The 18448-nt window shown below is 41.5% G+C and overlaps 1 non-coding gene across 1 annotated transcript; it reads right to left on the bottom strand.

Annotated features, from left to right (window-relative positions):
* Positions 1 to 223: 223 nt before the first annotated feature.
* Positions 224 to 330, bottom strand: LOC136141264 (U6 spliceosomal RNA). The gene has a single exon (XR_010657724.1). It is a non-coding gene; the product is annotated as a U6 spliceosomal RNA (small nuclear RNA).
* Positions 331 to 18448: the final 18118 nt, after the last annotated feature.

Genomic DNA, 18448 nt, shown 5'->3' on the forward strand with positions numbered 1-18448 from the left:
TGTTGGGAGATTTTTTTTTTTAACTCAACTTTTATTTTTATTTTATTTATTTTTTTAGCATCTTTATTGGAATATAATTGCTTTACAATGGTGTGTTAGTTTCTGCTTTATAACAACGTGAATCAGTTATACATACATATATATATGTTCCCATATCTTTTCCCTCTTGCATCTCTCTCCCTCCCACCCTCCGTATCCCACCCATCTATGTGGTCACAAAGCCAAAAATATGGAACGCTTCACAAATTTGTGTGTCATCCTTACGCAGGGGCCATGCTAATCTGCTCTGTATTGTTACAATTTTAGTATATGTGCTGCCGAAGGGAGCACTGTTGGGAGATTTTTAATCTCAGTTTCAATTTCTTTACTTGTGATTGGTCTGTTCATATTTTCTATTTCTTCCTGCTTCATCTTGGAAGGTTATACCTTTCTAAGAATTTGTCCATTTCTTCCAGGTTGTCCATTTTATTGGCATAGAGTTGCTTGTAGTAGTCTCTTAGGATGCTTTGTATTTCTGCATTGTCCATTGTAACTTCTCCTTTTTCATTTCTAATTTTATTGATTTGAGCCCTTTCCCTCTTTTTCTTGATGATTCTGGCTAAAGGTTTATCAATTTTGTTTAACTTCTCAAAGAGACGGTTTTTACTTTTATTGATTTTTGCTCTTGTTTCTTTGTTTCTATTTCATTTATTTTTGCTCTTATCTTTATGATTTCTTTCCTTCTACTAACTTTGGGTTTTATTTGTTCTTCTTTCTCTAGTTCCTTTAGGTGTAAGGCTAGATTGTTCATTTGAGATTTTTCTTGTTTCTTGAGGTAGGATTTTATTGCTATAAACTTCCCTCTTAGAACTGCTTTTGCTGCATCCATAGGTTTTGGATCGTTGTGTTTTTGTTGTCATTTGTCTCTAGGTATTTTTTGATTTCCTCTTTGATTTCTTCACTGATCTCTTGGTTATTTAGTAATGTATTGTTTAGCCTCCATGTGTTTGTGTTTTTTTACCTTTTTTTCCATGTAACTGATTTCTAATCTCATAGCGTTGTGGTTGGAAAAGATGCTTGATATGATTTCAATTTTCTTAAATTTACTGAAGCTTGATTTTTGACCCAAGATGTGATCTATCCTAGAGAATGTTCCATGTGCACTTGAAGAAAGTGTAATCTGCTGTTTTCGGATGGAATGTCCTATAAATATCAATTAAATCTATCTGGTCTATTGTGTCATTTAAAACTTTTGTTTCCCTATTAATTTTCTGTCAGGATGATCTGTCCATTGGTGTAAGTGAGGTGGTAAAGTCCCCCACTATTATTGTGTTACCTTTGATTTCCTCTTTTAGAACTGGTAGCAGTTGCCTTATGTATTGAGGTGCTCCTATGTTGGGTGCATAAATATTTACCATTGTTATATCTTCTTCTTGGATTGTTCCCTTGATCATTATGTAGTGTCCTTCCTTGTCTCTTGTAACATTCTTTATTTTAAAGTCTATTTTATCTGATTTGACTATTGCTACTCCAGCTTTCTTTTGACTTACATTTGCATGGAATATGTTTTTCCATGCCCTCACTTTCAGTCTGTATGTGTCCTGTCTCTTGTAGACAGCATATATATGGGTCTTGTTTTTGTATCCATTCAGCCAGCCTGTGACTTTGGGTTGGAGCATTTAATCCATTCACATTTAAGGTAATTATCAACATGTATATTCCTATTATCATTTTCTTAATTGTTTTGGGTTGTATTTTGCAGGTCCTTTTCTTCTCTTGTGGTTCCCACTTAAAGAAGTTCCTTTATCATTTGCTGTAGAGCTGGTTTGGTGGTGCTAAATTCTCTTAGCTTTTGCTTGTCTGTAAAGTTTTCGATTTCTCCATCGAATCTGAATGAGATCCTTGCTGAGTAGAGTAATCTTGGTTGTAGGTTCTTCCCTTTCATCACTTTAAATATATTGTGCCACTCCCTTCTGGCTTGTAGAGTTTCTGCTGAGAAATCAGCTGTTAACCTTATGCGAGTTCCCTTGTATGTTATTTGTCGTATTTTTCCTTGTTGCCTTTAATAAATTTTTTTTTTGTCTTTAATTTTTGTCAATTTGATTACTATGTGTCTTGGCATGTTTCTCCTCGGGTTTAGCCTGCTTGGGGCTCTCTGTGCTTCCTGGACTTGGGTGGCTACTTCCTTTTCCATGTTAGGGAAGTTTTCAACTATGATATCTTCAAATATTTTCTTGGGTGTTTCTTCTCTCTCCTCCTTCTGGGATCCCTATAATGCAAATGTTGGTGCATTTAATGTTGTCCCAGAGGTCTCTTAGGCTGTCTTCATTTCTTTTCATTCTTTATTCTGTTCCACAGCAGTGAATTCCAGTGAGTTTCTGGATCATCTTCACTATCATTATTCTGAATTCTTTTTCTGGAAGGTTGCTTGTCTCTTCATTTAGTTGTTTGTCTGAGGTTTTATCTTCTTCCTTCATCTGGTACGTAGTCCTCTGCCTTTTCATTTTGTCTATCTTTCTGTGAATGTGGTTTTCGTTCCACAGGCTGTAGGATTGTAGTTCTTCTTGCTTCTCCTGTCTGCCTTCTGGTGGATGAGGCTATCTAAGAGGCCTGTGCAAGCTTCCTGATGGGAAGGACTGGTGGTGGGTATAGCTAGGTGTTGCTCTGGTGAGCAGAGCTCAGTAAAACTTTAATCTACTTGTCTGCTGATGGCTGGGGCTGAGTTCCCTCACTGTTGGTTGTTTGGCCTGAGGTGACCCAGCACTAGAGGCTACAGGCTCTTTGGTGGGACTAATGGCGGACTCTGGGAGGGCTCACACCAAGGAGTACTTCCCAGAACTTCTGCTGCCAGTGTCCTCGTCCCCATGATGAGCTACATCCACCCCCTGCCTCTGCAGGAGACCCTCCAACACTAGCAAGTAGGTCTGGTTCAGTCTCCTATGCAGTCACTGCTTCTTCCCCCTGGGTCTTGATGCGCACACTATTTTGTGTATGCCCTCCAAGAGTGGAGTCTTTGTTTCCCCCAGTCCTGTTGAAGTCCTGCAATCAAATCTCGCTAGCCTTCAAAGTCTGATTCTCTGGGAATTCCTCCTTCCATTGACAGACCCCCAGGTTGGGAAGCCTGACATAGGGCTCAGAACCTTCACTCCAGTGGGTGGACTTCTGTGGTATAATCATTCTCCAGTTTGTGAGTCACCCACCCAGCAGTTATGGGATTTGATTTTATTGTGATTGCGCCCCTCGTACTGTCTCATTGCAGCTTCTCCTTTGTCTTTGGGTGTGGGATATCTTTTTTGGTGAGTTTCAGTGTCTTCCTGTCAAATATAGTTCAGCAGTTAATTGTGATTCCGGTGCTCTCGCAAGAGGGAGTGAGCACACATCCTTCTATTTCACCATCTTGAACCAGTCTCCCACACACCATGTTATTGATGTCAGAATTTTCTTTTTTTATATATTGTGTTTACATTAACCAATTCTTGTGTTTATAGTTTTTCTTAATACTTTGTTTTTTAACTTTTATACTGGAGTTAAAAGTGACTTACACACTACTCAAAGTATTATGTTATTCTGCTTTTGTCTATATACTTACCCCTGCCAGTGAGGTTTATACTTTCATATGCTTTCATGTTGTTGTTTAGCATTTTTTTGTTTCAACTTGAAGAGTTCTCTTTAGCACTTCTAGTAAGGCAGGTATAGTGGTGATAACTCCCTCAGTTTTTGTTTGTTTGGGAAAGTCTTTATCTCACCTTCATTTTTAAAGGACTCTTTTGCTGGTAAAGCATTCCTCGTTGGCAGGAATTTTTCTTTCAGCACTTTGAATATATAATTTTGCTTGTTCCTGCAAAGTTTCTGCTGAGAAATCTGCTTATAGTCTTATGGGGGAACCCCTTGTATGTGACAAGTCACTTTTCTCTTGTTGCTTTCAATATTCTCTATTTTTTTTAAAAATAAATTTATTTATTTATTTTTGGCTGCGTTGGGTCTTCGCTGCTGCACGTGGGCTTTCTCTAGTTGCGGTCAGCGGGGGCTACTCTTCGTTGTGATGTGCAGGCTTCTCATTGCGGTGGCTTGTCTTTGTTGTGGGGCATGGGCTCTAGGCACACAGGCTCAATAGTTGTGGCTCACAGGCTCTAGAGTGAAGGCTCAGTAGTTGTGGCGCATGGGCTTAGTTGCTCCACTGCATGTGGGATCTTCCCGGACCAGGGCTCGAACCCATGTCCCCTGCATTGGCAGGTGGATTCTTAACCACTGTGCCACCAGGAAAGCCCCAATATTCTCTATTTTTGACTTTCAACAATTTAATTAAATGTGTCTACTTGTAGACCTCCTTAGATTCAATCTATTTGAAATTTTTTGGGTTTCACAAATTTGGGTGTCCATCTCCCTCCCTAGATTTGGGAAGTTTTCCACCATTATTTTTTTAAAAATAATCTTTCTGCCCTTTTATCTTACTTTTCTCCTCTGGGACTTCCATAACATGTGTTGGGTTGTTTGATAGTGTCCCATAAAGTCTTATAGACTTTCTTTACTATTTTTCATTCATTTTTCTTTTTGTCCCTCTGACTGGGTAATTTCAAGTGTCTTGTTTTCAAACTTGCTGATTTTCTTCTTTAGCTTGAGCAAGTCTGCTATTTATCCTCTCTATTGAATTTTTCAGTTCAGTCACTGTGTTCTTCAGCTCCAGACTTTCTGCTTGGTTCTCTTGTATTGTTTCTGTCTCTTTGTTGAACTTCTCATTTTGTTCATGTATTGTTTTTTCTGATTTTGTTTAATTAGCTATCTGTGTTCTTTTGTAGCTCACTGAATATCTTTCACCTGATTATTTTGAATTCTTTTTCAGGCAGTTTGTAGATCTCCATTTCTTTAGGGTCAGTTATTGGAACTTTAGTTTTTTCCTTTGGTATTATCATGTTTCCCTGATTCTTCATGATTCTTGTAGTCTTGCATTGGTGCCTGCACATTTAAAGAAGTAGTCACTTCTTTCAGTCTTCAAAGACTGGCTTTGGCAGGAAAATCTCTTCACTAGTCAACCCTGCCAGAGATTCTGGGAAGGCCAGATGCCAGGGTCCATGGGTAGGCCTGCTGTCAAAGTCCACAGGTGAACAGATCTGATACCTGGGTCTGCAAGCTGGTGGTCCTGGTGCCAGGGTCTGTGGACAAGTGAGTCTGGTTCCAGAGTCCATGGGTTGGCCTGGTGCCTGAGTCCATGGTGGTGATCCTAAAGCCAGGATCTACAGGGGCTGGCTTGACACCAGAGTCCACTGGGGTAGGCCTGGTACCAGGGTCAGTAGTGAAGCTGGACTCTCACTTTGCTTTCTTTTCCCCACAGGAGAACTCCTGAGCCAAGGGATCTCTCTTGGTGCTGCATTGCATGGGCTGGGGGGAAGGGTGACACAGGTAAAGTGATACTGTCCTTCCTACTTTCTTAAATGCATCTTTTCTAGTTTCTGTGCTCCACCTGATTGCTGTAATCTCTCACCTGGATTCTGGGACTCTCATGAAGATATTTTTGTCTGTGGCTAGTTTTCAAACTGGTATTTCTGTGGGAGGATGTGGGCTGGAAACTTTTGTTTCAGCAACTTGCTAATGTCATTCATCCCACCCAATTTGATTATGACTGATAAATCTACCTCATAATAGTGTATGGTGTAGGCTCAGCTGCTGTAACAAAAGGACTAAAAATTTAATGGCTTCGAGAGCAATAAGTTTATTTTTCTATCATGTAAACAACCTATGATTAGTGTTCTAAGTTAGCAGACAGCTCTGATGCACACAGGGACCAGGCTAATGGATGCTCTGCCATCCTCAACTTGTGACTTCCTAGGTCATTATAGTAATTACCATTCCAATGAATAGAAGAAGGAGACGGCAGAAATCCAGGGCAAGGATTTCTTCTTAGGCAACTGAGAGGGAAGTTGCATACTTTGCTCCTAGCACAGCTACATGCTAGATACTGTTATGTGGAAAAAGGAGAAAATGGATTCTGGTAAACAGCTAGCAATCTCTTCCACAAATATCAACATGTACTAAATGGACTTCACAATTTACCCCTATTTTACCTTTCTCTTCTTCCTGTAGTCCTTTTCTCTGTGTATCACAATCCACTCCATTGCATGTACCAGAAACACAGGAATCATCCTAAATTTCGCCCTTTCTCACTTCCCAAAGTGAGAGCATTCCCATCATAAAGAAATCCCCATCAAATTCTGTCAATTCTAGTGTCTACATACTTCCTGGAACCATGTCCTCCTTGTTCCCACTGCCATGGTTCTCTTACCTGGATTTCTGAAACAGCTTCCTAAGTGATCTCTACATGCCTCCAGTCTTGCCACCATGTAAATAATCCATTGTCTGACCTCCCGCATGAACTTTCTAGTATATCAATTGAATCATAATACTCTCAAATCCTCCAGTAGTTACTCAATACTGTTTGGATAAAATCCAGACTTCTTAGCCTGGATTAGGAAGCCCTTCATGAGTAGGTACTTGATAAATATTCAATGAATGGATGAATGATTTGGCCCTCGCCTGCCTCTCTGGTCTTGTCAGCTACTACTCATCCATATCCACCTACATACAAACATGGAAGTTCTCACAGTTCTCTATCTGCTGTGTTGTTTCCTGCCCCCGTGCATCCACTGGAGCTGCTCCATCTCCCTTCAATGTCCTCTTGTATTCTCTTTCTCCCATAAGGCTCAATTAGTTCAAGTGTTATTAGTTCAAATCTTCCTTTTCTCCTGAAAACTGTGCTATATACAGTATAGCACTTGTTATACTCTGCTTTAAATTGGTCTTTATGTGCATGATTCAACATGTTTATTAAGTATTTACCATATGCCAGGCACAGCCCCTGAAGCTATTATGGAGCATTAGGAGACAGTGTAACACGGACACCTAATTAGATTGGGGGTCAGGGGCCAGGGAAAACTTCTCTAAGGAAGTTACATTTAAGCAGAAACCTAGAGTCTATCTTTGGTACTTGCTGTCATCACTTTCTTACCTCCCATTTACCTCTTTTTTCTTTTTTTATACATTTATTTATTTATTTTTGGCTGCATTGGGTCTTCGTTGCTGTGTGCAGGCTTTCTCTAGTTGCAGTGAGTGGGGGCTAGTCTTCGTTGCGGCGTGCGGGCTTCTCATTGCAGTGGCTCCTCTTGCTGCAGAACATGGGCTGTAGGGTGCACGGGCTTCAGTAGTTGCAGCATACAGGCTCAGTAGTTGTGGCTCACAGGCTCTAGAGCACAGTCTCCGTAGTTGTGGCGCACAGGCTTCGTTGCTCCATGGCATGGGGGATTTTCCCGGACCAGGGCTCGAACCCATGTCCCCTGCCTTGGCAGGCCGATTCTTAACCACTGTGCCACCAGGGAAGTCCCCCATTTACTTCTTAACCCATTGCTTTAATCCCTGCCCTGGGGATTCAAGTGTGTGTTGTTCCCTTTGCCTCAAATGACGTACTCTGCTGGTGGTAAAATCCTCCCCATTATTTTTAAGATTCAGTTTCAGCCTCATTCCCTTCTGTGAAAACTTTCCTGACTCCCCCAGGCAAAATTAGCCATTTCTTCCCCATTTTGAATCTGCCTCTATCACAACACTAATCACCTAGTATGTGTATAGAACCTATCCTATATTTTTGCATCCTACTACTGTCCTGTTCCCTTCGAACCTTTGGGATGTTTTGTGTAGTCTAAAAATCCCTGCTACCTTCAAACATTCCTCTTATGACATGGTTCATAATCCTAATGATTTCCTGTTTAAATACATTTCATTTTACCAATATCTTTCTTAAAATGTGTCACCCTTAGCTGAATTCTACTCCAGAGGTGTGATCTAGCTGCATAAGATAAAGGAAGACCACTACCTCCCTTATTCTTAAGCTAGATGTCTAAGCATCCTAAGATTATATTGATTAGGGGGACAATTATATAACAATATGAAATCATACTGATTTGACTGTGGGAGAGTGACTACTGCTAAACCAATCTTATCCTGCACTTGTGCTGCTGGTATATTGGAGTCAAAGAAAGAGTTTTACATTTGCCGCCTTTAAACTTCTTGTTTTATTCAGCATCAATACAACCTGCTAAGTTATATATATATTTTTGAAAACCATTTCTTACTTGAAAGTGTTTATTAACCTTCCCAGCTTTCTGTCATCTGTAAATTTGATTGGTCTGTTTTAGAAATCAGCATTCAAGTGATTAATAAAAATGTTAACTAGAATAAGATGTGGATAGGCTGCTGGCATCATACTATATGCTTTCTTAATAAAGATTCTATTTCATTAGTCATCACCTTTAGTTTTGGCAAAATATGATCATCCGTATATTCAAGATTCCTCTAACTTGTCACAAAGATAGTGTAAGAGATCTTGCCAAATGCCATGTAGAAGTTCAATGACATATCTTTTCAGCATAATATTCAATAGAATAATTACGATGTACATTTAAATTGGGAATGAAAATACTTTTATTGAGCTAAAATAGAATGAAAAATGAACATGGCTTTTATGCCAAGCAGCTCCAAGGGAGTAGCACCAGAAACTCAGAAGTATGACTCTTGGGAGATAGGACTTTTAGTAGAAAAAGTTGAAAGTAGAGAAATTGGGACAACAGGTAGCAGTAAGAATGGCTGGGGATGGGACCATCAGAAGATATTTCAAAATGGGAATAAAGAACATAATAGGAGCAAATTAAAAGAAGAGACTCAAACAGTTTTATTACATATCTTCTTTATTGGGGCATTGTAATAACTCTATGAAATAGATATTAAAGACTTGGAAGGTTTAGTGACTTGACTGAAGTCTCACAGCTAGAGGATCTGTGAATTTAACCCAGGTCTCTCTGACTCTAGAAGACTAGGAGTCTTTACTATACCAGGCTCCTTAGTTTAAGGAGGATGTTTTTAGGGGAATCTAGAAGGCTAACGCATAGTATTTTTGTGGCTTTGGAGAGAACAATTCAGAATAGGCTCAGAAGAGTGGTTTCTGGACTGATGATGAAGAGACTTTTCTTCAGTGAATAAGAAAGCTAAATCTGGGCTTCTCTGGTGGCGCAGCAGTTGAGAGTCCGCCTGCTGATACAGGGGACACGGGTTCGTGCCCCGGTCTGGGAAGATCCCACATGCCGCGGAGCAGCTAGGCCCGTGAGCCACGGCCGCTGAGCCTGCGTGTCCGGAACCTGTGTTCTGCAACGGGAGAGGCCACAACAGATAGAGGCCCATGTACCGCAAAATAAAAAAAAAAAAAAAGAAAGCTAAGCCTAAAATAATGTTAGCCTAACCTTTTAAAGTGCAAGTCAAGTTGGAAACAGCAAAGAGAGGCTGAGCCACATTCTAGGTCCAAGACTAAAAGAATGACCCTTCCAGCTACCCCATTACTTAGGGGAAAAGCCTAAGTAATAAATTAGTGACTGGAGTTGAGGCTTGGGCTTGAGACAGATGGTTTTTCACAGCAATGTAAGGTTGGTGAGAAAGCAGATGGTGCTGGCACCAGTCCTGGGAGTACGTTCCCTAGACAGATCCTGCAGACTGCGCTGGCTGCAGAGACGATTACTAAGTAGATATTCTTATTGTCACTCATTTATGGATGAGGAAACTGAGGACCAAATACATTGAGCAACTTGCCCAAGCTTACATATCCAAAGTGTGGCAGAAGCGGAATGTGAACCCAAGTTGTCCAGCTTCAGAGCCCACTCTGGCCACTGATGCTGCGTTGCTTCTTTGGATGTCACCTCCTCTGTGAAGCCCTCTCAGACTCCCCATGTGAGTTCCCATAGAGTTAAGTTATACTTTCATAGGTATTCACACTGTACCTTTAATTACCTCACATTGCTGTTTATCTTTTTTTTTTCATACAGATGTGAGCTCGTCATGAGCAGAATTGAGGCCTTGTATTCCCTCTACGCCAGCACAGGTGCCTGCAATTCAGTGACACTCAGCTAGATAAATACCTTATAAGATAAGATGATCAGTTTTAAGCAGCAGTCATCAACTCTGGCTCACTTAGGCAGAATAGCGTGTCATAGGAAGGCTATCTAGTGGTTTATAGAATCCACTGGAAGGGTAAAGATCTATGTTAAGAAAATAAGCAGGAAACTAGAAAAGCGAGGCAGTAGAAGAGAAACCTGCTCACGATTTGGCTATGTGCAAAAAAAATGAGTTATTACAGGTAAGGCACTTAGAACATTATTAGTCACACTGTAAGGGACTGGTAATGTTTGCTGTTATTATGCAAGTTGGGTCTTGAAGGGTATCACATTCACCAGCTGGAGGAAGAAGGACCAGCGTATGAAAAGGCCCCTGCTTAACAGGGCATGTGGTGTGTTAGGGAGTTTCTGGAAGCTTGATATAGCCGGAAGGTAAGGCTACCAAGGGGGGGCAGAGCAGGGATAAAGCAAAAGTTGAGTCTGGCAAAGGAAGACAGAAAGCAGACCAGATAGGGCCTTGTGACTATTTATCAGAATAAAGTCCTCATTTGGAATTTGTTTTAAGGGCAAAGGGGAACGAATGGTGGCTTCTGAATAGGACAGAGGAAGTGCTCAGTACATGCAGGGTCTGTTTGTGAGTTGCCTGAGGCCCATTTAATTGCAAATGAATGAGATTCCCTGCTGGGAATGGAAGGGCAGGTGGGACTGGAAGACTTTGTGACCCTGACTCCTAGGCATTGTTATTTATTTATTTATGTTTTGTCTTTTTTTTTTTTTTTTAACATCTTTATTGGGGTATAATTGCTTTACAATGGTGTGTTAGTTTCTGCTTTATAACAAAGTGAATCAGTTATACATATACATATATTCCCATATCTCTTCCCTCTTGTGTCTCCCTCCCTCCCACTCTCCCTATCCCACCCCTCCAGGCGGTCACAAAGCACCGAGCTGATCTCCCTGTGCTATGCGGCTGCTTCCCACTAGCTATCTACCTTACTCACATGAAAACCACTCAAGAACATACAGGCAAATCTTGACCATCGCTTTATAGAGGAGCATCTGAAACCGTGACTGCTGAAGTGCCCCTAAGAGGCTGGAGGAGTTCATCAGCGAAGGCTCCCTGGGGCAAGCAGGGCCTGAGCTTGGTTTGAGGAAGGGGGTCGTGGTTTGCCTGATCCCCTCATCTTATCACTGAAGGAAGAAAGGGCCAGAGAGGGGGAGGGTCTGGCCGATGGTCACACTGCAGAATTCCATGGCTGACTCCTGTGTGGCACTTTTCTCACTGCACTGTGCTGCTGCCACACTCAGCCTTGACACGACTCTTGGCTGTTAAGTCAGGCAGGACAGTCCCAACATAGTTTCTGGGGCCAAAGGGAGGAATCCTTCATGAAACAGCCATAAATTCACCTACAGGATTCAAAGAGACCTCATAAGTCGTCTCCAACAATTTCTTGTGTGGGCGAGAGGCTGTTTATGAGGTCTGCTAGCCTGAAACCCCCTTGTAAAGGCAGAGCACAGGCCTGGAGAGGAGAAATTCCTGCTGTGGAGCACATGCATCTGCCTGTAGGACATTCCTCCTCCCTGGCCAAAGCAAGGAGGCCGTTCAAGGAAACTCCAATGGGTTTAAAGAAACACACTTATTTTTCCCTGAAAAAAGTAATACGTGTTCATGATAGAAAAATTGTAAAATGCAAGAAAATACGAAGAGGAAAGTAAAAATCTCTTATAATTTCACAATTCAGATTTCACAACTCACTGCTGACATCTGGCTGATAGCTTTTTTTTTTAATGGGCATGTTGGCTTTTGAAATTAATTAGGCTGAGTTGGGTCTTCGTTACTGCACGTGGGCTTTCTCTAGTTGATGTGAGTGGGGGCTACTCTTCATTGCAGTGTGTGGGGTTCTCATTGCAGTGGCTTCTCTTGTTGCGGAGCACGGCAATTAGGCACGCGGGCTTCAGTAGTTGTGGCTCGCAGGCTCTAGAGCTCAGGCTCAGTAGTTGTGGTGCACAGGCCTAGTTGCGCAGCGGCATGTGGGATCTTCCCGGACCAGGGCTCGAATCTGTGTCCCCTGAACTGGCAGGTGGATTCTTAACAAGTGCGCCACCAGGGAAACACTTATAGCTTTTTAGTGTTTCATTTATATATGCGTGTGTCTGTGTGTACATGTATTGTATAAATGTATACGTATGTATATATAATTTTTCTATTATAATAAAATAAATACAATTTACCATTTTAACCATTTTTAAGTGTCCAGTTCTTTGGTATTTAGTACATTCTCACTGTTATGCAACCATCCCCACTATCCATCTCCAGAAATTTTTCATCTTCCCAAACTGAAACTCTAGACCCATTAAACACTAACTCCCCATTCCCCCCTCTACCCAGTCCCTGGCACCCACCATTTTTTTTTTCTGTCTCTAAGTCTGACTACTCCAGGTACCTCATATAAGTGGAATCATATGCTATTTGTCCTTTTGTGACTGTCCTGTTTCAGCCACCATCATGTCCTTAAGATTCATTCGTGTTGTACCATGTGTCAGAATTTCCTTCCTTTGATTGAATAAAATTCCACTGTATGTGTACAGACCATGTTTTGTTTATCCATTCATCCACTGATGGATACTTGAACTAATTCCGCCTTTTGGCTATCGTGAATAATGCTGCCATGAGCATGAGTTTACAAATATGTTCTGAGTCCCTGCTTTCACTCCTTTTGGGTATACACCCAGAAGTGGAATTGCTGGTTCACGTGGTAATACAGTGTTTTATATATTTTAAAAATTGATAATATACTCATAATTTTATATCAAATTGTGAGCATTTTCCAATGTCATTATAAACTCTTTAAAACCTGATTTTTAATGTATGCCTAGTATTTACTCCATTACCTTGTAATCCGATTCTTAGATATTTTGATTATTTCTAATTTTTCACTATTACTATAATGAACATTCTATACATAAATATTTGAATATATCTGTTTATTTCCTTAATATGATAAATTCCTAGAGGTAAAATCATTATCAAAAGCTGTGAACATTTTAAAAGCTTTTGATCCATATTCATAAATTTTTTTTCATAAAATTTCTCCAATTTTATAACCTTCAATAATGTTTTGCCCACTTTCCTCTGATGTTTATTAAAAATAATTCATTCTTTCTGCAACCTGGCATCCCAGGTAACTGACCCACCGATAACACATTTCTGGTCTTGGCTTCACAAGAAACTTATCTGGCTAAGGTTGTGGGTATACAGATTAGAAAGAAGATTTGGGAAGTATTATTAGAGGAAAAGAACAGAAACTGGCATTTTCTTGTATGAGAAAGCAAGAGGTAGATTTGTGAGGTGGTAGGGATAAGTGCAGATGGGAGAGGGGACGTGCTTTACATATGGTGTTAATCTCCCAGCAACTCTATAAGGGAGATATATATGATGATCCTCATTTTCCAGTGAGGAAACTGTAGCTCAGAAAGAACCTGGGTTCTAAAGTTATGCAGATGGTAGGCGGTAGAGCCAGGACTCAGCCAATGTCTATCTGACACTCTGACCCTGGGGACTGGCAGTGGCCTCTTTCCACTGCACCACGATGCTCTCAGGAGAAGACCAGAACCCTGAGAGATAGGAGAGACAAAGAAGATGGGCAAGGTTGCAAGGTCAAAATGAAAAGCATAGGCAAATTTTATTGTTATTTCCTAGATCCAGGGAGAGGTAAGGGTTGTCCTTCTGTATAAGGGGATGAAAGGTGCCTCCATTTGGTGGATGGTCATATTCCCCTATGGAGGTGTGTGGGTTTGGCACTTGTGACATGCTACTCAACTAGATAATCTGATTTATTTCAACAGATCCCACAAAACACAGCAGAGCCACCTGCAGGCCCCACATCCTTCTAGGTGAGGTGCTTATGTAAGGGTAGAGAGCAGGGTAATCAGCAGCTTATTCTGCAAAACTCTAACGGGGAGGCCGATGGCCAGAACCAGCTAAGTGAGATCAGGTCATGGGTGGAAAAATCATAAATCTGTGGTTTACCTCAGATTACTGCATTACTGCTTAAGTGGGGATAAATAGTACCCTATGTTATGTTAAGGCGTGACTTTATCTTTCACTGTTTGTGGGAAAGGAGGTGCAATTAAATATTACAACACCCTTTCAAAATACAAACACTTCAACAATACATATGGCTACTGATCTTATCACAAAATAGATGGTAGTTAGAGCAGTGAGCTCCTAGCTGGTGTGTCATGGAAAATAGAAGTGGATTTTAGTCCTCTGTTTTATAAGGGTAACTATGTGCGTGCTGTGAGTGGTAGGCAGTGGAAAAGATCCCTGATGAAATAACAGAGAGTGTCTTTTGGTGGGGAGGGTGTTGCAGTCTTTGTGAGTAGTTACAAAACGTCTTTCTCTGCACCAGAGAATGAGGCCCAAAGAGCCATTTTCAGGATTGACTATGGCTGTAATGGAGCCACTTGGAATCATACCAAAGCTAAGGTTAGTTTAGGAGGGGCCCAAAGGCGACAGCATGGGCTTTTGCTCTCTGAGCTAAGATTCTTCGGTTATTTCAATATATTTTCCATTATACCTACTAATTTCACGTCAGTTCCTTGACAGAGAGACAAGGTCTGGTTCATTTTATAATATGCCAAGCATAAAATTGGCACTCAGTAAATTTCTAGTAATATACAAATCAGCATGTAGCATAGCATCCCATCTTTATTATTGGTGATTATTTACGTTTGGGATTAGGATTAAAACACAAGGTAGATTTCAGCCTGTGTAAGGGAATTTTTCTTCTGTGGATGGTGACTTTCCCTTGGAAGAAAAAAGCAGAACCCAAATGATGAGTAGGTCTCGTAAAACAAAAGATTGATTTTTCTGGTCACTGTGGCCCAGCTTGTTCTAGTTTGTTAAACGTGCCTCTCGAAGTCAGATGCAAAAGTTGAAGCCCTAATGGTTGACTATGCCTTCCCCATCCACACACATCCTCTGATCCGCTTCCTGAGTCTTGTGAAAAAATAAGCCAATTAGAGATCCACTCCCTACCCACTTCTTAGGTAACAGCCTAGTAATCCTGAGAGGGAGAGAGATGGACCAGTGAGAAACTGATTTTACCCTGGTAGACTGGATAGGGGCTTGAGAGAGATGGGGGGAGGGTTGGTGTTACATGGGTACATTTGGAGTAATGCTGTGACATTCAGCCCTAATCCTTAGGTTTTCTTGGAGATGGAAATCTCCACAGTTGAGGCTTGGTCCGGAGCAACTGCTAAAAGCCATAATTATCCTCATAGGAAGAAAGCCCAACCCGTGAGAATCTTGTATACTGGATCAAGGTCAAGCAGATTAGGACCATTTGCAGCTTCTCCTCCTTCTTCGAACATCCTTTGCTTTATAAATAGCTGGCCTTAAAGAATGCTTTATTCCGTTCTTAACATTTTTGAGTGCGTACCATGCCATGTGCCAAGCATACATATGGTTTTTTATGTATGGATTTATCTATCCTCACAACTCCTATGAGGAGATACCATTATTTCTCCACTTTACAGGTGGAGGTACCTTTAACACAGGTACCTTGATCAAGCACACACCTCTCGTAAGGTGCACAGCTGAGGTCTGAACCCTGGCAACCTGGCTCCTTAGCGCTCATCTCAATCACCAAACGCTACTGACATGGGGTGCTCTAAATCGCTGGAAAAAGTCCATGGAAGCTATTCTGCAATCATATATCTTTGTATAATGTGTATGTGCATATATGTATAAATGTAATTTTCATAGAATTATAACTTTTATATGTTTTCCATATAGATGTATAATTTACAAATATAATTTCCATAGTCATCTGCACATGTAATAATAAATGTACATTTTCATATAGCTATTTACATGGTAATTTGCATAAAGAGGAGGGTGTGGAAGGGATTTATTGTTGGTGTTTTTTTTTTTTTTTTTTTTTTTTCCAAGGCCCATTGACAATCCTTGTCTTTTATTTCCAAATCCTTGTCTTTAAAAGACGAATGTCAATCTATGAACACAATAATCAAGTCTGATGCATACTTCAATCATATTGGTAGACCACATATCTTTTTTTTTTTTAACATCTTTATTGGAGTATAATTGCTTTACAATGGTGTGTTAGTTTCTGCTTTATAACAAAGTGAATCAGCTATACATGTAAATATATCTCCTTCTTCTTTCGTCTCCCTCCCACCCTCCCTATCCCACCTCTCTAGGTGGTCACAAAGCACCGAGCTGATCTACCTGTGCTATGCGGTTGCTTTCCACTAGCTATCTATTTTACATTTGATAGTGTATATATATATATGTATATACATATACATGTATATATGTATATACATGTATATATGTGTGTATATATGTATATACATGTATATATATGTACACATGTATATACATACATATGTACACATGTGTATATATGTATATATATGTGTATATATATATATATATGTATATATATCCATGCCACTCTCTCACTTCATCCCAGCTTACCCTTCCCCCTCCCTGTATCCTGAAAATTCTTTTTCAGGTAGGCTGCCTATTTCCTCTTCATTTGTTTGGTCTGGTGGGTTTTTTACATTGCTCCTTCATCTGCTGTGTGTTTCTCTCTCTTCTCATTTTGCTTAACTTACTGTTTTTGGGGTCTCCTTTTCGCAGGCTGCAGGTTCGTAGTTCCCGTTGTTTTGGTGTCTGCCCCCAGTGGGCAAGGTTGTTTCAGTTGGTTGTGTAGGCTTCCTGGTGCAGGGAAATAGTGCCTGTGTTCTGTTGTATAAGTGTGTATCTTGTCTTTCTGGTGGGGAGGACCACGTCCGGTGGTGTGTTTTGGTTTGTCTGTGACCTTGTTATGATTTTACGCAGCTTCTCTGCTAATGGGTGGGGTTGTGTTCCTGTCTTGCTAGTTGTTTGGCAAAGGGTCTCCAGCACTGTGGCTTGATGGTCGTTGAGTGGAGCTGGGTCTTAGCATTGATATGGAGATTTCTGGGAGAGCTCTTGCCGTTTGATATTACATGGAGGAGGGTGGTCTCTCGTGGACCAAGGTCCTGAACTCAGGAGAGGCACAGGCCTGACATCCGGCCAGAGCACCAAGGCCTTGTCAGCCACGCGGCTGAATCTGTCACTGAGTCCCTTTTACTCCCTTCTGCGTGATGACACCAAGTGGAAGTGTATGCATTTGGGAGGCAAGAGGCTGAAAAACAGGAAGCACAACTGAGCCTGAGATTTGTTCAGCCTCTCTCTGCAGCAGGCAGCATCGCCCTACATTAGTGGCGATGGCAGCGGCAGCAGTATTGCCAGGTGGTCCCAGTGTGCCCAATACCTGCTTGGCCAGATGCTTGTCGCAGGCTGCGGAGTGGGCTGGGGTGCGCAGTTGTTGGTGTTTTTTGTATTCATCTCTTTGCTGTGTCTTTTATGATTTCTCTATGATAAACATATAATGGTTTGAAACTAAATTTTCTTAATTTGAAAAAGGATTTGGGGGCTTCCCTGGTGGCGCAGTGGTTGAGAGTCCTCCTGCTGATGCAGGGGACACGGGTTCGTGCCCCGGTCCAGGAAGATCCCACATGCCGCGGAGCGGCTGGGCCCGTGAGCCATGGCCGCTGAGCCTGCGCGTCCGGAGCCTGTGCTCCGCAACGGGAGAGGCCACAACAGTGAGAGGCCCGCGTACCACAAAAAATAAATAAATAAATAAAATAATAATAAAAAAGGATTTGGGAATTCCAGCGGTCCAGCGGTTAGGACTCCACGCTTTCACCACTGAGGGCCTGGGTTCAACCCCTGGTCAGGGAACTAAGATGCCACAAGCTGCACGGCTCTGCCAAAAAAAAAAAAAAAGACTTTTTTTTCTTATTTAAGATATTTAAAAACATGCATTGATGGAGTTCCTACCTGCTCAGTAAGGGATGACACAAAGCCCAAGCAGAACTCTGGGTCTGGAACGGCACCAGTCTGTCTCATTACCATAATGGGTCTTACTTTTTTTTCCAAGAGAAGGTGCAGGCTTCCAACGGCATGCGTTACTATAATGGCCTCCAGGACCCCAACAAGCATTCCTATTAGAGCTGGGTTCACTTTATCTTTGTGATGTCAGCTCTCTTCTGGAGAATCCCCAGATAAACTAGAACAACTCTTCCTCCACATTTCACCCAGAGCCATGGGCCTCAAAACTGCCTTAGCTACCCTGGTGGCACCAGGGAATGGGGAGCCTCATCCCCTGGTCATCTATTTAGTGCTGTAAGAGGAGGTTCGGGAGCCTCTTTCAGCCCTGATGGATAGGAAGTGGTGCTGCCTTGAGAGTTTAGCCGTGTCTGTTTCAACGGGTCCCAGTCCTTCTCCTCAGTCCCTCCACAATCACTAGCCTTATGGATCCGCAAGCCTCTCACCATTCAGGCAACAATGGAGGCAAAGCCATTTGGCTTTTTTTTTCCATAGTTTTTTTCTCTCTGCTAAATGGAAATACATAAGAATAGGATGTTCCTGCTCCACCCAAACTTTGCCCACTTCCTGGAGATGTGGAGAAGGGAACCACCATTTATTG

The sequence above is a fragment of the Phocoena phocoena genome, chromosome 1 (genome assembly GCF_963924675.1).
Source record: "Phocoena phocoena chromosome 1, mPhoPho1.1, whole genome shotgun sequence".
Lineage (NCBI taxonomy): Eukaryota > Metazoa > Chordata > Mammalia > Artiodactyla > Phocoenidae > Phocoena > Phocoena phocoena.